The sequence below is a fragment of the Salvelinus sp. IW2-2015 genome, linkage group LG13, assembly GCF_002910315.2.
Source record: "Salvelinus sp. IW2-2015 linkage group LG13, ASM291031v2, whole genome shotgun sequence".
In the NCBI taxonomy this organism is placed as follows: domain Eukaryota; kingdom Metazoa; phylum Chordata; class Actinopteri; order Salmoniformes; family Salmonidae; genus Salvelinus; species Salvelinus sp. IW2-2015.
The window spans coordinates 9042039-9065374 of NC_036853.1; the positions used below are offsets into that span (position 1 = coordinate 9042039).

General features: G+C 42.2%; 1 protein-coding gene across 1 annotated transcript in view; it reads left to right on the forward strand.

The window, feature by feature from the left end:
- The first annotated feature begins 1783 nt into the window (after positions 1 to 1783).
- Positions 1784 to 23336, forward strand: part of LOC111971820 (plexin-B2-like) — a 193067-nt gene continuing 171514 nt past the window's right edge. The window contains 1 exon segment of the mRNA XM_070446115.1: positions 1784 to 2182. The gene's annotated coding sequence lies outside the window, so the exon portion shown is untranslated.

Genomic DNA, 23336 nt, shown 5'->3' on the forward strand with positions numbered 1-23336 from the left:
TAGCTAAAAGGGTTAAGGTTAGGGTTAGCTAAAGGGGTTAAGGTTAGGGTTAGGGTCAGCTAAAAGGGTTAGGGTTAGTTGTAAAGTAGCTTAAAAGTTGTAAGTAGTTGAACATTTGCATATTAGCTAAAATGCTAATGTTATCCATGATGAGATTCAAACTCGCAGCCTTTGTTTGATAGAAAGTTGCATTATACACCCACCCAACCACCCTAATTTTGCCTTAAGTAACCATCTTTCTTATGTAACCATACCAAAAGTAACATGTCATACTAATTTGAGTACCCTGGATTTCTTTATGTCTAGTCTATGAGACCTGGCTGGTGTACACAAGAATAATAGTGAAGACATCAAAACAATGAAATAACACATATGGAAACATTTATTTGGGCTGCAATCTGAGGCTGGTCTTCCTTCTTGTGGCAGTCCTCATGAGAGCCAGTTTCATCACAGCCCTTGATTGTTTTTGCGACTGCACTTAAAGAATCTTTCAAAGTTCTTGATATTTTCCAGATTGACTGACCTTCATGTCTTAAAGTAATGATGGGCTGTCGTTTCTCTTTACTTATTTGAGTTATTCTTGCCATAATATGGACTTGGTCTTTTACCAAATATGGCTATCTTCTGTATACCACCCTTACCATGTCACAACACAACTGATTGGCTCAAACGCATTAAGAAGGAAAGAAATTCCACAAATGAACTTTTAACATTCCACACCTTTAATTGAGATGGATTCCAGGTGACTAGCTCTTGAAGCTGGTTGGGAGAATGCCAAGAGTGTGCAAAGCTGTCATCAAGGCAAAGGGTGGCTACTTTGAAAAATCTCAAATATAAAATATATTTGGATTTGTTTAACACTTTTTTAGTTACTACATGATTCCATTATGTTATTTAATCGTTTTGATGTCTTCACCATTATTCTAAAATGTAGAAAATAGTGACAATAAAGAAAAACACTGGAATGAGTACGTGTATCCAAACTTTTGACTGGTACTGTATGTGATTGAATTTGCCCTTGAAACGGCAAAGAATGAGCTATGTCATAGTCATAAATACCTTATTTATCATGACCTCCATCTTAAAGACATTAGAGTTGATTTATGACATCATGATGCAGTTATCATTATCAACCATGGTCCCCCATGACCATAGAGACAAGTTTGGACAAGCAAATGCTTTTGGATGGTTTGAATCGTTGGTTGGATTTAGAATATATATTTTTACATCCGAGGAATAGAACGACCTTAATCTCCTTTTAGACATTAATCTGCAATAGATTACAAATAAAACCACTTTAAGATTTTTAAATAAGCATCAAGGTTAAGACAACTATGCCATACTGGGCATAGGGCGGCAGGTATCCTTCTTGAGGTTGGAGCGTTGAGCCAGTAACCAAAAGGTTGCTGGATGGAATACAAAAACGAACAAATTGAAAAATCTGTCGATGTGCCCTTGAGAAAGGCACTTAACCATAATTTGCTCCAGGGGTGCCGTACTACTGTGGCTGACCCTGTAAAACAACACATTTCACTGCACCTATCCGGTATATGTTCCAATATTTTTTTTAACTGAATGTGAACTCGCATGCATGAGCTATTTCAATTCCTTCCCTTCATTACAATGATTCCAAGCCGGTGGCGACCGAATACCATATTATACTACTTGCTCCTACGCTTTTCTTGATATTTTGTAACCATTGCCTGGCAGTCAGTGAACTATACTGTCTTTTACGTTTTGGAAGGGGGAGGAGAATAATTCCTCTCTCGTCCGATCGATGTTGCGTTCTTCCTCTCCACGCATTCCCCACTATAATGTCATGGTTCTCAAATGCAATGTCACTCAAGGCGGATGTGAGCGGATCTCACAGGTGTGTTGCCAATTTAGCCAGAGTTCGAGAAGAAACACCTGGAATCATCATGTGATCCTGTACCTGGGCGTGGAGAAAGTCCCTGTTATTTTCTGGACTCTTGTTGAGTGTCGTCTTTCCGTAGGAATTGTCAACCAGTGCCCCACTGTATTTCCTAAGGAACAGTGCCTTTCTGTAACCCTCTCCGCGCGAATTCAGGAAGAGTAAAATGTGAACTTTACATGCATTTTGCTTGGGGGTTATTTTAAATTTTTAGGGGGACTTTTTGAAACCCAACGGCTTGTGTTTGTGCAACTATACTGTTCTTCCAAGGTGAGTTTGACGGGTGTTCTCCCGTTACAGCAACGGACCCAGTCTGTCTTTTATATTCTATCTATTCCATACATTTTAGAAGCGAATTCAAATACATCTTCGGGTCAGTTAGAATACAGCTGGCTGTATACTCATTTGCCTGTGTAAACATCTGCTGAATTTACAATTGCGATGATAGTAGTACATGTATTACTTCCGATAATAGCGCCGCTGTACAACAGACATGACACGATGAGACACGCATGTTTTGCACATTTGTCTTGAAACCTAAAACGTATCCCTTGAATTCACATATTAATTTAGGTTACATATTGATTGGAAGTAATGTCTTTGTCAGATTAAACGTTTTTCCTCCAGCATTATGAAATGATGCAACTGTATGGAAATAATGATTTATGAATGTTGAACCTGAGTTTTGTTTGAGCAGTTTAAACACGAAATGGATTTCTGTAGTCACTCAGTACTAGTTACTAAACCGCCCATAGCATATGCACTTGTATGAGTAGATACAGTCTAGCCTACATTTAACCCATTCATAGCTAACTACATTTAGCGCCTATTGACAATAGTATCGGCTTTGGGAGTTTGGTTAAGAGCCCGACTCTCGTAATGAGCCTTAAAACGCATCGCTTGTGGTAGGTGCGGTTTTGAAAACGTAACATGCAGCCCAAACCGCAAGTGTTGCGTGCGAGAGCTTTGCAAAATAATTGTACAAGTACATGTTATTCAATGATTTCACCCAAACTGCTCCGCACGTCAAGGTGCGTCTGCGTAGCCAGGCGCTAAAAACAACATTGTTCTATTAGAAGCTTGACATGCTGAAAGTCCCACCTCTCCCATCTACTCATTGGTTTTCAGTAGCATACAGTACTAACCCACTTGTCTGATTGAAAGACTGAGGAAGTCCACACTCCAGTCCAGTTGGTGGCGGTAATGCACCTTAAAGTGGGTTGCCAACTGCCATATAAAATCCACAGAAGAAGAATGAATGACAACTAACTAAAAACGAACTAGGTTTCCCCTTTCAACTGTGGATTAATTGTCTGAGTAGAGAACACTCAATTTTGTGTGACTCAAAATGGGTCAAAATTCTACAATGATCCAGCAAAAAAGGGACCATATGCATTTCAGGTAAAATAATAACCCAGTGTTTATCTCCAAAGACAAATTAGCTAGCAGCAGTAATCTAGCTAAATTTCCATAAATGTTTCATGTATGTTTCGACCTGTCCCCAAATGAATCTAGTTGGTTCACAGTTGGTTTTGGTATTTTAACCTGCGTATCATGAATGCATCTGGTGGGGATAGACAAAATCGATGGCGCACGCGGATGCATGTGCAGGGCCAGTTTGGTCAACATATAAGGAAGGTATCATTCATATCAGCGAGAAATACTTTTTAAAAAAAGGTTAAATTACTACACACATTTATGGGTTTAGGGTGTTCCCACACGGCCATATATCCATGTTACAGCACTTGTTTACGGAAGACAGAGATGGCCACCTGTGCTAATTAATCAGCACGCTCTGAAAACCTGTGTGTAAGCTTAACTGGGGAGGAAGTGTAGTTGGTCAACTGGAGGCACACAGAGCATATGGATCTGTGCAAATCTGCTACAGTAAGTGTGTCTTTTATTTGAAAGATTATTTCTCACTGATGTGAAAATATGGGGCATATCAGCATGTTTCAAAAACCATTTTGGCAAATGGGGATTATTGACGTTTCTAAACGTTAAAACACAGCTTTGTAGTTCACACGCGGCCGAAGCTAACGGAGAAGGGTGTTCGAGAGCTAGCCTACAGTGAATTCTGAAAATATTCAGACCCCTTGACTTTTTCCACATTTTGTTACGTTACAGCCTTATTCTAAAATGGATTGCATATTTTTCCCCCTCATCAATTTACTCACAATAACCCATAATGACTAAACAAAAACAGGTTTTTAGAAATTTTTGCAAATGTATAAAACCTAAAAAAAACTGATATCACATTTTACATACAATACCAGTCAAGAGATTGGACACACCTACTCATTCAAGGGTTCTTATTTATTTGTACTATTTTATACATTGCAGAATAATAGTGAAGACACAAAAACTATGAAATAACACACATGGAATCATGTAGTAACCCAAAAAGTTTTCAACAAATCCCAATATATTTTATATTTGAGATTCTTCAAAGTAGCCACCCTTTGCCTTGATGACAGCTTTGCACACGCTTGGCATTCTCTCAACCAGCTTCACCTGGAATGCTTTTCCAACAGACTTGTGAAGGAGTTCCCACATATGATGAGCACTTGTTGGCTGCTTTTCCTTCACTCTGCGGTCCAACTCATCCCAAACCATCTCAATTGGGGTGATGTCGGGTGATTGTGGAGGCCAGGTCATCTGATGCAGCACTCCATCACTCTCCTTCTTGGTCAAATTGCCTTACACAGCCTGGAGGTATGTTGGGTCATTGTCCTGTTGAAAAACAAAAGATAGTCCCACTAAGCGCAAATCAGATGGGATGGTGTATCACTGTAGAATGCTGTGGTTGCCATGCTGCTGAAGTGTGCCTTGAATTCTAAGTAAATGACCAACAGTGTCATCAGCAAAGCACCCCCACACAATCACACTTCCTCCTCCATGCTTCACGTGGGGAACCACACATACGGAGATAATCCGATCACCTACTCTGCGTCTCACAAAGATCCAGCGGTTGGAACCAAAAATCTCAAATTTGGACTCATCAGACCAAAGGACAGATTTCCACCTGTCTATGTCCATTGTTCGTGTTTCTTGGCCCAAGCAAGTCTCTTATTATTATTAGTGTCCTTTAGTAGTGGTTTCTTTGCAGCAATTTGATCATGAAGGCCTGATTTCACGCAGTCTCCTCTGAACAGTTGATGTTGAGATGTGTATTTTACTTGAACTCTGTGAAGCATTAATTTGGGGTACAATTTCTTAGGCTGGTAACTCTAATGAACTTATCCTCTGTAGCAGAGGTAACTCTGGGTCTTCCTTTCCTGTGGCGGTCCTCATGAGAGCCAGTTTCATCATAGCGCTTGACAGTTTTTGCGACTGCACTTGAAGAAACTTTCAAAGTTCTTGACATTTTCTGTATTGACTGACCTTCATGTCTTAAAGTAATGATGGACTGTCGTTTCTCTTTGCTTATTTGAGCTGTTCTTGCCATAATATGGACTTGGTCTTTTACCAAATAGGTCTATCTTCTGTATACCACCCCAACCTTGTCATACCACAACTGATTGACTCAAACGCATTAAGAAGGAAAGAAATTCCACAAATTAACTTTTAACAAGGCACACCTGTTAATTGAAATGCATTCGAGGTGACTGTTGACTGATTGTTACACACTTTTTGTCGTTACTGCATGATTCCATGTGTTATTTCATAGTTTTGATGACTTCTATTATTCTACAATGTAGAACATTTGTAAGAATTAAGAAAACCCTTGAATGAGTAGGTGTGTCCAAACTTTTGACTGGTACTGTAAGTATTCAGACCCCTTACTCAGTACTTTGTTGAAGCACCTTTGGCAGCGATTACAGCCTCAGTCTTCTTGGGTATGACGCTAAAAGCTTGGCACACCTCTATTTGGGGAGTTTCTCCCATTCTTCTCTGCAGATCCTCTCAGGTTGGATGGGGAGTGTTGCTGCACAGTTATTTTCAGGTCTCTCCAGAGATGTTCGATCGTGTTCAACTCCGGGGTCTGACTGGACCACTCAAGGACATTCAGAGACTTGTCTTGAAGCCACTCTTGCATTGTCTTGACTGTGTGCTTAGGGTCGTTGTTCTGTTGGAAGGTGAACCGTCATCCCAGTCTGAGGTCCTGAGCTCTCCGGAACAGGATTCATCAAGGATCTCTCTGTACTTTGCTCCGTTCATCTTTCTCCGTTCAGGTTTCCTCCAGATGTGCGACTTGGATTTCAAGCCAGAGTTCAATCTTAGGTGCCTTTTGGCAAACTCTAAGCTGGCTGTCATGTGCCTTTTACTGAGGAGTGGCTTCCATCTTGCCACTACCATAAAGGCCTGATTGGTGGAGTGTTGCAGAGATGGTTGTCCTTCTGGAATGTTCTCCCATCTCCACAGAGGAGCACAGGAGCTCTGTCAGAGTGACCATTGGGTTCTTGGTCACCTCTCTGACCAAGTCCCTTCTCCCCCGATTGCTCAGTTTGGCCGGGCGGCCAGCTCTAGGAAGAGTCTTGGTGGTTTTGAACTTCTTCCATTTAGGAATGATGGAGGCCACTGTGTTCTTGGGGACCTTCAATGCTGCAAACATTTTTTGGTACCTTTCCCCAGATCTGTGCCCCGACACAATCCTGTCCTGGATCTCTACGGACAATTCCTTTGACATCATGGCTTGGTTTTTGCTCTGACATGCACTGTCAACTGTGGGACCTTATATAGACAGATGTGTGCCTTTCCAAATCATGTCCAATCAATTGAATTTACCACAGGTGGCCTCCAATGAAGTTGTAGAAACATCTGAAGGATGATCAATGGAAAAAGGATACCCTGAGCTCAATTTTGGGTCTCATAGCAAAGGGTCTGAATACTTATCTAAATAAGGTATCTGTTTTTCATTTTTAATACAAAACCTGTTTTCGCTTTGTCATTATGGGGTATTGTGTGTAGATTGATGACCCCAAAAAAGATCCTCCATTTTAGAATGAGGCTGTAACGTAACTAAATGTGGAAAAAAGGAAGGGGTCTGAATACTTTCCCAAATGCACCGTATCTCATTAATTTGCACAAAGTGATCCTTGCACTATGAAGTTATACAGTTCACTAAACAGGCATTTGCCTAGATCCTTATGATGACCACTTCATGAATGCATTTACCTTCACAGGCTTCATTAGTATTTCATTTGTAATAAACCATGCTTTGTTTAACTACTTTGGTTGTGGAGACATGTCTAATTTGACTAGGCTGTTCTCTACTTGTCTCTTTCTCACAGTAACATGTGAATACAGAATAATGGTCCTGGCAGCCTGTAAACTGTAGAGTAGCTGATCAGTCATCACCACTCCACAAGAAACATCTCTCACACGGTCTCATACAGGCAATCTCACTGAGCCTGACCATGTGCAACACTCCCCTGCCTCCAAGTCGGCATGTGATTATGTATTTTGATTGGTACTGTTTGTTTTTAACTTTCCTGTGGAGAACATGTAGACAGTCGTCCCATTCATGTCCTCCTTGAATCTCCTGAGTAGTGCTGTGAGTCTGTGTCTCTCTGGCCCCGGCCCTCTGCTCTGCTCTCTCACTGTATAGCCTTGTCTGTCTAAATCGTCCTTTGATTCCGGAGTCCGTGGTCCATTTCGCCGAGCCACCCACCCCTCACATACAGACCTACTGTACATGGCATGCTCCATCTCCTGGGGATTATCCCCATTAAATGACATTAACAAATGTTGTCATGGTGGAAATTGTTTAGTCCGGGTCGGGGGTACTCCGCTCGAGGCGAAGCAGGAAGGATGGTTGGGTGGGGTGGGCAGTGTGGGTTGGTGTTTTTTTTTGGGGGGGGTGTCACTCGGCCTCGAACTCCTGACAGAGCAAGGCTGGGTTTCCAATAAGGGCCATCTGCTCAAAGGAACACACACAGTGAGGAAACCTAAAACCAGGTCTCTCTCTCTCTCTGTGACCCACAATGCCTCATTCAGGGATTCTCTCATCCTCCCTGAATAAATAGACACATTAACTGTCGGGAGGGGAGGAGAGCGACCGGTCAGTGAAATGTTTTTTCCTGCTCCCCACAAGCGTGAAAAAGACAATCATACCACACTTGTTCATTACATATGCTCTTTTCATTTTGAAGATGCCACATTTCTCAAAACTGGGCTGAGGGTTTTGGAATTCTCGTCAGTCAAATCGAAGCTCGTACTATGTATCTAACGCAAGTTATAAAAATAAAAAAACTCAGCGAATAGCAGACATTACAACATCACTAAACAGCGTAATAAATCTTGTAATATTGTACCACTGTAGTCATGGTTGGTGTTAGCTTTGGACATTGAATTCTTGTGATGTCCATTCCACTGCACTTATTTTGGTCTTGTGAAATCCAACATTGCAAAATGTAGAAACTTTCCTATGTGACTTGTTTAATTGCTTATAGCTTCCCTTATATGTACTCGCCATCTGAGGACACAACTGTTCAGCGTAGGCATAATTCATACAGTATCTCTCTATCCAGATAGTTTAGTCTCTTGTCCAGCTGGTCTGCTGCTGATATGCTATACTTCATTTCAAAGACTTCCGGCTGTGTTTTTAAGGTCAAATGTAGTCTATCCATCCTTTGTCTCTTTGTATGCATTCTACAGGATTAGTAGGCATAACCTCTTGGTCCTTTTCATTTCTATAAAGTACAGCCTTAATCCTGGTTAGCAATGTAAAGCCCGTCACCACCACCCCACCCTACCCCAATGCAGCCCAAACCCAGTCCGCTGTACTGCTAGAGCATCTCATGATGATGACCCCAAATGTTCCATATGTCCTTTTCAAAATGGGCGCAGAATTGTGTAAAAGTCAAATGCATTGCTATTACTTGTGTACAATATATGGCTAGGTGGCTGATGTTAGCCTAGCTTGTTCTTATTTGTCTGTCAGAACTAGGCCTACACCTTTTATATTGTGGTGGGGGTGAGAAATAGGGGATGGTATAGGGGTGTCAATTTTGCATTAATTCAGGCTCAGGAGAATAGCGATTTCCTTCAGATTGGAGATGGTCTTTTTTTATGTTGGGCGGATTATCCTGTGATGAGGAGGCATCATGCTGAGGTGCTTCTGTGATCTCATCCCTTAGCATTTGCTGCTGCCACCCCTTGTCCTAATGCCCTTGGCCTTACTGGGCACCGTCCCAAACCCTGGCCTCCTAACCTCTCCCCTTCTGGCTCTGTCATGTCGCTGCCTATGCTTCATGGTGAATCACTTTAGAAGCTCAGTAAATAAAAATGTCTCTTGCAAAATCGGGGATAATTCAAAAACACAAAAAAGCAGACTGCTTGCACAAAGAAAGACAGTTCACTGAACTATTTTCATGTTATTTACTATATTTAGAGCAGATCATTTGGGTTAGTGGTTGTAACACAGCTATACAGTACATGCCTATACACCACATTGCCCCTGCCTTTCTATCCCCATCCCCTCCACCACCCCTTACTCTTGAGCTCTGTTACAGCTGATACCAAAGCCATTGTAGTAATGACAGGCCCACAAGGTGAGATCACATTCATTCTCACACTTCCTCTCCAACAGCTGGCAGCTCAGCTGGGCTGTGACTGTTCGCTTGCAGGGTGCAGGGGTAGGGGCATGCCTCTCTCTCTGTAGTGTCACTTCCTCCCCACCCCACCATGCTGCTCAGAGACCCTCTCTAGTTCTTACCACCCACCCCCACACAGCCAACACCATCCAAGGCTTTACCTCCTCACTACTATTGACTCCCAATACCGTAGGGGTCCACTTAAGCCCTCGGCCTTCACCATAATGGCTTCATCCACACTCTGCAGGGTTCACTTTACCCCACAAACAACCTTGACACTCTCAACCCACACTGCTTTCATCCTATGCCGATGCTCTCCACAGTGCTCTCAACCTACCCATGGCTCACTCCACACCACTTCTCATCGCATGCTGATTCTCAGAACACTACCCACTCTTGCCAACTTTGACCACTATCTTCTTTAGGTCTTTACCTTCAACTATTCTGAGTCTGACTCTTCCCACAGTCTCACAGAGGATTTCATATGAGTCAGAGCGAGAACGAGAGAGATAATGTGTCGTAATTCTGTACTGCACACGTTCTGGAAATATATACATTATTTGGGAGGGAATGAGGGAGGGAGATAACTTAATTGCTCGGTTGAGAGGTTATGCGTGGGAGTGAGCAGTAGTAATATTTCATAGGGATAGAGCCAAGAGAGAGATAGTTGCTATGATATAAGCTGGGGTGAGGTGTAGGACTGGGAATTGTCAGGGACCGCACAATACTAGAGGTCATGGGTAGATTGGTCGTCTGACAATTCTGGCAAATGCCAGAAGGGCCGGACCATCTTTTATTGGGGTGGGCTGGTCGAAAATATAAAAAATAAATAATTAGATATATTTATTTGATAAAAAATGACACAGCTGGCAGAGTGGCCCTGTTTTTTTTTTAAATGACTTTTGCACAGTTCCTCTGCTGGCATAATAATCTGTAGTATATGGGGCATTTGGCTGACCAAGCTGGGCCGGCCCGGTTTTCTGATTGGCTGAGCTGGCGCAAATTCACATTCAAAGTCAAACGCACATCATCAAAGAGTTTCCGAGCCGGTTTCGAAGTTGGTCATGGGTGCACCTCAGCCACGCTCAAGGTCCTAAACGATATCATAACCGCCATCTATAAAAGACAATACTGTGCAGCCGTCTTCATCGACCTGGCCAAGGCTTTCGACTCTGTCAATCACTGCATTCTTATCTGTCACGACTTCCGCCGAAGTCGGTCCCTCTCCTTGTTCGGGTGGTGTTCGGCGGTCGACGTCACCGACCTTCTAGTCATCATTGATCCATTTTTCATTTTCCATGGGTTTTGTCTTGTCTTCCTACACACCTGCTTCCAATCCCATTCATTACATGTTGTGTATTTAACCCTCTGTTTCACCTCATGTCCTTGTCAGAGATTGTTTGTTGTATGTAGGTGTGTTATTTGTTCTGGTGTGCGACGGGTTTTGCACCCTATTATGTTATTTTTGTATACTTTGGTTTTCGGAGGTTTTTTGTATGTTTATTAAACAGCTCTGTTTTTACCAAGTTCATTATCCTGCGCCCGACTTCCCTGTCACCAGCACGCACCGCATTACATTATCGGCAGACTCAACAGCCTTGGTTTCTCAAATGACTGCCTCGACTGGTTTACCAACTATTTCTCAGATAGAGTTCAGTGTGTCAAATCGGAGGGCCTGTTGTCCGGACCTCTGGCAGTCTCTATGGGGGTGCCACAGGGTTCAATTCTTGGGCTAACTCTTTTCTCTGTATACATCAATGATGTCGCTCTATCTGCTGGTGATTCTCTGATCCACCTCTATGCAGACGACACCATTCTGTATACTTCTGGCCCTTTGGACACTGTGTTAACTAACCTCTAGACAAGCTTCAATGCCATACAACACTCCTTCCGTGGCCTCCAACTGCTCTTAAATGCAAGTAAACTAAATGCATGCTCTTCAACCGATCACTGCCCGCACCCCCCCCCCCCCCCCGCTTAGCACACTAATCTCGGCAGGTTCTGACTTAATATGTGAACAACTACAAATACCTAGGTGTCTGGTTAGACTCTAAACTCTCCTTCCAGACTCACATTAAGCATCTCCAATCCAAAAATAAATCTAGAATCGGCTTCCTATTTCACAACAAAACATTCTTCACTCATGCTGCCAAACATACCCTCGTAAAACTGACTATCCTACCGATCCTTGACTTCGGCGATGTCATTTACAAAATATCCTCCAACACTCTACTCAGCAAATTTGGATGCAGTCTATCACAGTGCCATCCGTTTTGTCACCAAAGCCCCATATACTACCCACCACTGTGACCTGTATGCTCTCGCTGGCTGGCCCTCACTTCATATTCATCGCCAAACCCACTGGCTCCAGGTCCTTTATAAGTCTTTGTTAAGTAAAGCCTCGCCTTATCTCAGCTCACTGGTCACCATAGCAGCACCCACCCGCAGCACGCGGTCCAGCAGGTATATTTCACTGGTCATCCCCAAAGCCAACTCCTCCTTTGGCTGGCTTTCCTTCCAGTTCCCTGCTGCCAATGACTTGAACTAATTGCAAAAATCACTGAAGCTGGAGACTTCTATCTCCCTCTCTAACTTTATGCATCAGCTGTCAGAGCAGCTTACCGATCATTGCACCTGGCCACAGCCCATCTGTAAATAGCCCACCCAACTCCATCATCCCCATATTATTATTATTTTTGCTTTTTTGCACCCCAGTATCTCTATTTGCACATTCGTCTTTTGCACATCTATCACTCCAGTGTTTAATTGCTAAATTGTAATTATTTTGCCACTATGGCCTGTTTATTGCCTTACCTCCCTAATCTTACTACATTTGCACACACTGTATATACATTTTTCTATTCTGTTGTTGACTGTACATTTGTTTATCCCATGTGTAATTCTGTTGTTGTTTGTGTCTAACTTGTTCTCAACTGGCCTACCTGGTTAAATAAAGGTGAAATGGAAAAAGTGGAAAGAGAGTGAGACCCACCCACTGATTTTGTGAAATTAACCGATTTATTTTCTAAAAGTTCTGGTTTTGCTGGTCTGAGAGCTGTGTCTGTGAGAAATGACAGATCAGCTGCTGTGATGTAGCCGAGGTAGGAAGAAAACCGAGAAAGACATGCTCACACACAATGACACAGATCATGTAGCCTACTGCTGCCAGTCACGCCTAATATTTTGGCTGTATATTATATGAAATACATTTCATACCTACTAAAGGGGGGATTCGGGGGAACATTTAGACACTAGGCTACTTGCAATATAGCCTAACACAAGTTATTAGAGTTGTATTTGTATTTATTATGGATCCCCATTAGCTGCTGCCAAAGCACCAGCTACTCTTCCTGGGGTCCAGCAAAATTAAGGCAGTTTATACAATTTTAAAACATTACAATGCATTCACAGATTTCACAATGCAATGTGTGCCCTCAGGCCCCTACTCCACCACTACCACATATCTACCTTACTAAATCCATGTGTATGTATAGTGTGTATGTTATTGTGTGTATGTGTATGCATGTGTCTGTGCCAATGTTTGTGTTGCTTCACAGTCCCCGCTGTTCCATAAGGTGTTTTTTTAATCTGTTTTTGAATCTAATTTCACTGCTTGCGTAAGTTACTTGATGTGGAATAGAGTTCCATGTTGTCATGGCTCTATGTAGTACTGTGTGCCTCCCATAGTCTGTTCTGGACTTGAGAAGAGACCTCCTGTGGCATGTCTTGTGGGGTATGCATGGGTGTCCGAGCTGTGTGCCAGTAGTTTAGACAGAGAGCTCGGTGGATTCATGTCAGTACCTCTCATAAATAAAAGTAGTGATGAAGTCAATCTCTCCTCCACTTTCAGCCAGGAGAGATTGACATGCATATTGTATTTTTTTCTTTAAAGGGGTGGATCAGCTTAATATTTGCATATTGTTAATATTAACTCTGTGTACATCGAGGCCAGCCGTGCTGCCCTGTTCTCAGCCAATTGCAATTTTCCAAAGTCCTTTTTTTGTGGCACCTGACCACACGACTGAACAGTAGTCAAGGTGCGACAAAACTAGGGCCTGTAGGACCTGCCTTGTTGATAGTGTTGTTAAGATGGCAGAGTATCGCTTTATTATAGACTGACTTCTCCCATCTTAGCAATATGTTTTGACCATGACAGTTTACAATCTAGTGTTACTCCAAGCAGTTTAGTCATCTCAACTTGTTCAATTTCCACATTATTTATTACAAGATTTAGTTGAGGTTTAGGGTTTAGTGAGTATTTTGTTCCAAATACAATGCTTTCAGTTTTATAAATATTTAGGGCTAACTTATTCCTTGCCACCTACTCTCTGAAACTAAATGCAGCTCTTTGTTGAGTGTTGCAGTCATTTCAGTCTCTGTAGTAGCTAACGTGTATAGTGTTGAGTCATCCGCATACATAAAAATCTGGCTTTACTCAAAGTCAGTAGCATGTCGTTAGTAAAAATTGAAAAAAAGCAAGGGGCCTAAACAGCTACCCTGGGGAATTCCTGATTCTAACTGGATTATATTTGATAGGCTTCCATTAAAACCTGTTTGGGAAAGGCGTGCCGCTAGCGGGACACCTCGACAACATCCGGTGAAATTGCATAGCGCCAAATTTAAATTAAATTACTATAAATATTTAACTTTCATAAAATCACAAGTGTAATACATCAAAATAAAGCTTAACGTCCTGTTAATCCAGCCGCGGTGTCAGACTTCAAAAAGGCTTTACGGCGAAAGCAAACCATGCGATTATCTGAGGACAGCGCCCGCATACAAACACATGAAAAACATATTTCTACCAGGCAGGTGCGACACGAAAGTCAGAAATAGCGATATAAAAAATGCCTTACCTTTTGATCTTCTTCTGTTGTCACTCCAAAAGGTCCCAGTTACATCACAAATCTTTATATCCATAAAAACTCAGTTTAGCTAGTGCGCTTCAGTCAATAATCCATCCAGTTTCCCTCCATCAAAATGCATTCAAAAACTCCCAAACGTGTTTTCTTTCCAAATCGACCAATTATATGCATATCCTAGCTTCTGGGCCTGAGTAACAGGCAGTTTACTTTGGGAACGCTTTTCATCCGGACGTCAAAATACTGCCCCCTATCCCAAACAAGTTTTAAAGAACACCCTATGTGTTCTGTTAGACAAGTAACTCTTTATCCACATTATAGCAGGGAGTGTAAAGCCATAACAAGTTTTTCCAGCAGTAGACTATGATCAATAATGTCAAAAGCTGCACTGAAGTCTAGCAAGACAGCTCCCACAATCATTTTATCATCAATTTCTTTCAGCCAATCATCAGTCATTTGTGTAAAGTGTCCTTCCCTATAAGCATGCTGAAATTCTGTTGTCAATTTGTTTACTGTGAAATAGCGTTGTATCTGGTCAAACACCATTTTTTTCCAGAAGCTTGCTAAGGGTTGGTAACAGGCTGATTGGTTGGCTATTTGAGCCAGTAAAGGGGGCTTTACTATTCTGGGGTAGCAGCATGACTTTAGCTTCCCTCCAGGCCTGAGGGCATACGCTCTCAAGTAGGCTTAAATTGAAGATGTGGCAATATCGTCTGCTATTATCCTCAGTAATTTTCCATCTAGATTGTCAGACCCTGGTGGTTTGTGATTGTTGATAGACTACAATAGTTTTTTCACCTTTTCCCACATAGACTTTACGGAATTCAAAAGTACAATTCTTATCTTTCATAATTTGGTCCGAGATACTTGGATGTGTAGTGTTAGCGTTTTTTGCTGGCATGTCATCCCTAAGTTTGCTTATCTTGCCAATGGAAAAAGTCATTAAAGTAGTTTGTAATATCAGTGGGCTTTGTGATGAATGAGCCATCTGATTCAATAAATAAAGGAGCCGAGTTGGCTTTTTACCCCAAAATTTCATTTAAGGTGCCCCAAAGCTTTTTACTCTCATTCTTCATATAATTTATCTTTGTTTCATAGTGTAGTTTCTTTTTATTTAGTTTAGTCACATGATTTCTTAATTTGCAGTACGTTTGCCAATCAGTTGGGCCAGACTTAATTGACAAACCTTTTGCCTCATCCCTCTCAATCATACCATTTTTCAATTCCTCATCAATCCAAGGGGATTTAACAGTTTTTACAGTCATTTTCTTATTTAATGGGTGCGTGCTTCTTAGTAACTGGAATAAGTAGTTTCATAAATGCTTTAAGTGCAGCGTCTGGTTGCTCCTCATTACAGACATGAATCACTACAAAACTTCTTGTATGACCTCTTATACACTATATTAGGCCCAGCCTTTGGAACTTTGGTTTTCCTAGATATGGCTATTAATTTGTGATCTCTACATCCTGCGGCTATGGATACTGCTTTCAAGCAAATATCTGTAGCGTAAGTAAAAATGTGATCTATTCATGTTAATGATTTAATTCCTGTGCTGTTTGTAACTACCCTGGTAGGTTGACTGACAACCTGATCCAGGTTGCAGGCACTGGTTACAGTTTTAAATGTTTTTCCTGAGTGGGCAGCTTGATGATAGCCAGTCAATATTTAAATCACCCAGAAAATTAACTTCTCTGTTGATATCACATAGATTATTAAGCATTTCACACATGTTATCCGGATACTGACTGTTAGCACTTGGTGGTCTATAGCAGCTTCCCACAAGAATGGGCTTTAGCTGAGGCAGATGAACCTGTAGCAATATTACTTCAACATTATTTAACATTAGATCCTCTCTAAGCTTTACAGGAAAGTGGTTCTGAATATAGACAGCAACACCGCCTCCATTGGCATTTCTGTATTTTTGGTGGATGTTATAACCATGTATTGCTACCACTGTATCATCAAAGGTATTATCTAAGTGAGTTTCAGAGATAGTCAGAATATGAATGTCATCTGTTACAAGCAAGCTATTTTTAGCACTTTTCTGGGTTGCTTTACTGGAAAGCTTATCAGAGGTAAACTTACTCATGTTATTTTCATTGGAGCTGATAGTGCAGGGTGAGCTGCATGAAGTGGTCTTCCTACTATTGCACACCGCCTCAGTGCTAACAGTGTAACTCTGGTTTATAGGCTCATGATTACTGCTTCCAATAGTTGTAGGATAAACAGATTGGCTGTTATAACTTATAGGTAAGGTAATAGCCATCTACTAGACATTTATACACTGCATTTTATTAAACATAAGTCATCATGTATTCCAGTAACGGTACATTTGGGGACGGTCTGTGTATTTTAATTGTTTTATCAATGTATATTCGCTTCTGAATTCCAGTCTCTTCAGCCCAGCTAGTGGGTTTATGAGATGTAGTAACAAGTGACCCTGGTGTTGGATTACATTACATAGTCACCACCACTGGGGACTGGAAAGTCCCGCCTATCCCCTGTCTATTTCATTCGCTGAAAGGCCCTCCACTTTTTGGCAGAAATATGCGCACTGCGAAACGAAGCACAACACAAAAGGTTGTCTATTGAATCCAATAGAACAAAAGAGAGAGAGAGAGGGATATAGAGAGACTGACAGTTTCTTAATATAGCCATTGCCTGTATTAAACAGCCAAAACATTCATTTTTACTGCAGTGGGCTTTATCAGTGGGCTAATTATTAGTCTTACACAAATCTACTTTGAAACAAAAGTATACACCTTACACACATAGTTATGGGCTTAAAAAATAAGATACGTGTACCATGTTAGATATAGTTGAAATTTTATAAAATGTTGTGTTTGCATCCCAATATTATATTCAGTGCATTTGGAAAGTATTCAGACCCCTTGACTTTTTCCACATTTTGTTACATTAGTCTTATTCTAAAATTGATTTTGATCAATCTACACACAATACCCCATAATGACAAGAAAAGCATGTTTTTAGAAATGTTTGAAAATAAAAACTCAAATACCTTATTTACATAAGTATTCAGACCCTTTGCTATGAGACTCGAAATTGAGCTCAGGTGCATCCTGTTTACATTCATCATCCTTGAGATGTTTGTACAACTTGATTGGAGTCCACCTGTGGTAAATTCAATTGATTGGACATGATTTGGAAAGGCACACACCCAACGATATAAGGTCCCACAGTTGACTGGGCATGTCAGAGTAAAAACCAAGCCATGAGGTCAAAGGAATTGTCTATAGAACTCCAAGACAGGATTGTGTCGAGGCACAGATCTAGAGAAGGGTACAAAAAATGTTTGCAGCATTGAAGGTCCGCAAGAACACAGTGGCCTCCATCATTCTTAAATGAAAGAAGATTGGAACCATCAAGACTCTTCCTAAAACTGGCCGCCCGGCCAACCTGAGCAATCGGGGGAGAAGGGACTTGGTCAGAGAGGTGACCAAGAACCTGATGGTACTCTGACAGAGCTCCAGAGTTCCTCTGTGGAGATGGGAGAACATTCCAGAAGGACAACCATCTCTGCAGCACACCACCAACAGGCCTTTATGGTGGAGTGGCCAGACGGAAGCCACTCCTCAGTAAAAGGCACATGACAGCCCGCTTGGAGTTTGCCAAAAGGCACCTAAAGGACTCAGACCATGAGAAACAAGATTATTTGGTCTGATGAAACCAAGATTGAACTCTTGGACCTGAATGGCAAGCGCCACGTCTGGAGGAAACCTTGCACCAACCCTACGGTGAAGCATGGTGGTGGACACATCATGCTGTGGCGATGTTTTTCAGAGACTGGGAGACTAGTCAGGGTCGAGGGAAAGATGATCAGAGCAAAGTACAGAAAGATCCTTGATGAAAACCTGCTCCAGAGCGTTCAGGACCTCAGACTGGGGCGAAGGTTCACCTTCCAACAGTACAACGACCCTAAGCACACAGCCAAGACAACTCATGAGTGGCTTTAGGACAGGTCTCTGAATGTCCTTGAGTGGCCCAGCCAAAGCCCGGACTTGAACCCGATCAAACATTTCTGGAGAGACCTGAAAATAGCTGTGCAGCGACGCTCCCCATCCAACCTGACAGAGCTTGAGATCTGCAGAGAAGAATGGGAGAATCTCCCCAAATACAAGTGTGCCAAGCTTGTAGCGTCATACCCAAGAAGACTCAAGACTGTAATCGCTGCCAAAGGTGCTTCAACAGAGTACTGACTAAAGGGTCTAAATATTTATGTAAATGTGATATTTAATTTTTCTACATTTGCAAAAAATGTCTAAACCTGTTTTTGCTTTGTCATTATTGGGTATTGTGTGTAGATTGATGGGAAAAAAAACAAAAATCAATTTTAGAATAAGGTTGTAACGTAACAAAATGGGAAAAGTCAAGAGGTCTGAATACTTTCCAAATGCACTGTACATCACAGAAGACTGAAATATAACAAAACCCGTTTGACATTGAAACACTGGATTTTTGAGCGTTTAAAAATAAATAAATATATACAGTGGGGAGAACAAGTATTTGATACACTGCCGATTTTGAAGGTTTTCCTACTTACAAAGCATGTAGAGGTCTGTAATTTTTATCATAGGTACACTTCAACTGTGAGAGACGGAATCTAAAACAAAAATCCAGAAAATCACATTGTATGATTTTTAAGTAATTAATTTGCATTTTATTGCGTGACATAAGTATTTGATCACCTACCAACCAGTAAGAATTCCGGCTCTCACAGACCTGTTAGTTTTTCTTTTAGAAGCCCTCCTGTTCCCACTCATTACCTGTATTAACTGCACCTGTTTGAACTTGTTACCTGTATAAAAGACACCTGTACACACACTCAATCAAACAGACTCCAATCTCTCCACAATGGCCAAGACCAGAGAGCTGTGTAAGGACATCAGGGATAAAATTGTAGACCTGCACAAGGCTGGGATGGGCTACAGGACAATAGGCAAGCAGCTTGGTGAGAAGGCAACAACTGTTGGCGCATTATTAGAAAATGGAAGATGTTCAAGATGACGGTCAATCACCCTCGGTCTGGGGCTCCATGCAAGATCTCACCTCGTGGGGCATCAATGATCATAAGGAAGGTGAGGGATCAGCCCAGAACTACACGGCAGGACCTGGTCAATGACCTGAAGAGAGCTGGGACCACAGTCTCAAAGAAAACCATTAGTAACACACTACGCTGTCATGGATTGAAATCTGCAGCGCACGCAAGGTCCCCCTGCTCAAGCCAGCGCATGTCCAGGCCCGTCTGAAGTTTGCCAATGACCATCTGGATGATCCAGAGGAGGAATGGGAGAAGGTCATGTGGTCTGATGAGACAAAAATAGAGCTTTTTGGTCTAAACTCCACTCGCCGTGTTTGGAGGAAGAAGAAGGTTGAGTACAACCCCAAGAACACCCTCCCAACCGTGAAGCATGGAGGTGGAAACATAATTCTTTGGGGATGCTTTTCTGCAAAGGGGACAGGACGACTGCAACGTATTGAGGGGAGGATGGATGGGGCCATGTATCGCGAGATCTTGGCCAAAAACCTCCTTCCCTCAGTAAGAGCATTGAAGATGGGTCGTGGCTGGATCTTCCAGCATGACAACGACCCGAAACACACAGCCAGGGAAACTAAGGAGTGGCTCCGTAAGAAGCATCTCAAGTTCCTGGAGTGGCCTAGCCAGTCTCCAGACCTGAACCCAATAGAAAATCTTTGAAGGGAGCTGAACGTCCGTATTGCCCAGCGACAGCCCCGAAACCTGAAGGATCTGGAGAAGGTATGTATGGAGGAGTGGGCCAAAATCCCTGCTGCAGTGTGTGCAAACCTGGTCAAAGAACTACAGGAAACGTATGATCTCTGTAATTGCAAACAAAGGTTTCTGTACCAAATATTAAGTTCTGCTTTTCTGATGTATCAAATACTTATGTCACGCAATAAAATGCAAATTAATTACTTAAAAATCATACAATGTGATTTTCTGGATTTTTGTTTTAGATTCCGTCTCTCACAGTTGAATTGTACCTATGATAAAAATTACAGACCTCTACATGCTTTGTAAGTAGGAAAACCTTCAAAATCGGCAGTGTATCAAATACTTGTTCTCCCCACTGTATATATATATAACATTCCACTCATGAGGCCACTAGGTCATTTCACTGCAGGAAAGGGCTACAAAGAAGTTGGAGAACAAGTTATAGGATGGAAAATACTGGAGTTTTGGCACAGGTACAGTCAACTATCGCTACCTAGTAAAAACAAAAATCAATACTTGGAGTCAAAGTATCGCTATAATATCGTCCAATATAATATTGCGATAACTGACTATTTTTTGCCCCATCACTAGTGGGGTGTGAACTGAGGGAAAGGAAGGGGAAGACTAAGATTGTCTGCCTAGAGGAAAACATGATCCTCATTGCTCATCAAAAAGGCTGTATTAGGAACATAGCTGGTGTAAACTGTCAGAGTCCCCGAGGTGGCATGGCATAGCTGGGGACCTTACGCAAGTGTGTTAGACACAATTCAGTCCTCCTGGGCCAAGCGTTCCTCTCTTCTCTCTCCCTCTTTACTCTCCTACATGCCCTAGCTAGCTGAACTGACAGGCTGACACACAGACTGGATGGGCTTTAGATTGTGCCTACAGATTGGAAACGTCATCATGTCATTCTGCCCACCCAGAGCACTGGCATGAGTTCATACATCTAGACACCTTGGATGGAAAATTAGGGATTTGAAAACTCTTTCAGGCCCAGATGAGAAAGGTGCACCTTCAGCCCCTTGGAATATTAGTAAATTATTTATATTCCAGTCATTTTGGAGAGAGGGGGAGAGATGGAGAGTCTAATTTATTTGGCCGTGGATGTGAATACAGAGTTTTTGCCCCCCCACCTTGCCCCTCACGAAGCCTCTTTCTCAAAGCCAAGGATCCGGACGGATCACGTTTTACTCATGTGTTATTTTACGCACAGATTTTTTTCTACTTAGCTGCTGCTCACCCTCCCTTCATGTTTCTCGCTTTACTCACCCTCTTCTGAACCATGGTGATGTAGCCTATGTTTCTGCCTTCTATTTCTGAACAGCTGAAATAAAATCCCTTCAGCGATTTGAACAAACATGCAAGACCATTATGAAGGCTACAACCTTCTCTGTCTGTTGTAACGGATATTGCAGTTGCACAAGCAGGACGCAGTCACTACACTTTGCATTGGAAGATGGTGCCGGAAGAAATGGCAGCCGTTTGCCTATATCCCGTCATTGGCAGGAGAAAGAGACACAGGTATAGAGGACACAGGGCGGGGTGCTTTGTAAAGATCCACCGACAGCGAGTGGGAAATCTGCCTTTACCATCAATATTACTTGCCAATGTACAATCATTGGACAATAAATTAGAGGTACGATCACGAATATTCTACCAACGGGACATCAAAAACTGTAATAGCTTATGTTTCACCGAATTGTGGCTGAATGACGACATGGATAACATTCAGCTGGCGGGATATACTCTGCACCGGCTAGATAGAACAGCACACGAGGAGGGTATATTTGTATATTTGTAAATAACAGCTGGTGCACGAAATCTAAGGAAGTGTAGATTTTGCTCGCCTGAAATAGAGTAACTCACGATAAGCTATAGACCACACTATTTGCCAAGAGTTTTCATCCACAGCTGAAGTCAGAAGCTTACATACACCTTAGCCAAATACATTTAAACTCAGTTTTCACAATTCCTGACATTTAAACCTCGTAAAAATTCCCTTTAAATTGTTTAACTTGGGTCAAACGTTTCGGGTAGCCTTCCAAAAGCCTCCCACAATAAGTTGGGTGAATTTTGGCCCATTCCTCCTGGCAGAGCTGGTGTAACTGAGTCAGGTTTGTAGGCCTCTTTACTCGCACACACTTTTTCAGTTCTGCCCACACATTTTCTATAGGATTGAGGTCAGGGCTTTGTGATGGCCACTCCAATACCTTTACTTTGTTGTCCTTAAGCCATTTTGCCACAACTTTGGAAGTATGCTTGGGGTCATTGTCCATTTGGAAGACCCATTTGCGACCAAGCTTTAACTTCCTGACTGATGTCTTGAGATGTTGCTTCAATATATCCACATAATTTTCCTCCCTTATGATACCATCTATTTTGTGAAGTGCACCAGTCCCTCCTGCAGCAAAGCACCAAAAAGTACGATCTTTGTCCCCATGTGCAGTTGCAAACCGTAGTCTTGTTTTTTTAGGGCGGTTTTGGAGCGGTGGCTTCTTCCTTGCTGAGTGGCGTGATCACACAGTTATCCAGAACAGCTGATGCTCTCATGCATGCTTCAGTGTTGCTTGCCTCGAAGCAAGCATATAAGTGATTTAACTTGTTTGGTAGGCTCGTGTCACTGGGCAGCTCGTGGCTGTGCGTCCCTTTGTAGTCTATAATAGTTTGCAGGCCCTGCCACATCCGACGAGCGTCGGAGCTGGTATAGTACGATTCAATCTTTCTTAGTCCTGTATTGGCGCTTTCCTGTTTGATGGTTCGCCTGAGGGCGTAGCGGGATGTCTTATAAGCGTCCGGGTTAGAGTCCCTCTCCTTGAAGGCAGCAGCTCTACCCTTTAGCTCAGTGCGGATGTTGCCTGTAATCCATGGTTTCTGGTTGGGGTATGTACGTACAGTCACTGTGGGGATGACATCGTCGATGCACTTATTGATGAAGCCGATTACTGATGTGGTGTGCTCATAAATGCCATCGGAGGAATGCCGGAACATATTCCAGTCTGGACTAGAAAAACAGTCCTGTAACAGCTTACCATCTGCGTATCTGACCACTTCTTTATTGACCGAGTCACTGGTGCTTCCTGCTTTAGTTTTTGTTTGTAAGACATGTAGACATCCGTCTGTGGTGGTAAATAAACAGCCACGAAACATATACAGTTGAAGTCGGAAGTTGACATTCACTCAAATGATGTCAATTAGCCTATCAGAAGCTTCTAAAGCCATGACATTATTTTCTGGAATTTTCCAAGCTGTTTAAAGGCACAGTCAACTTAGT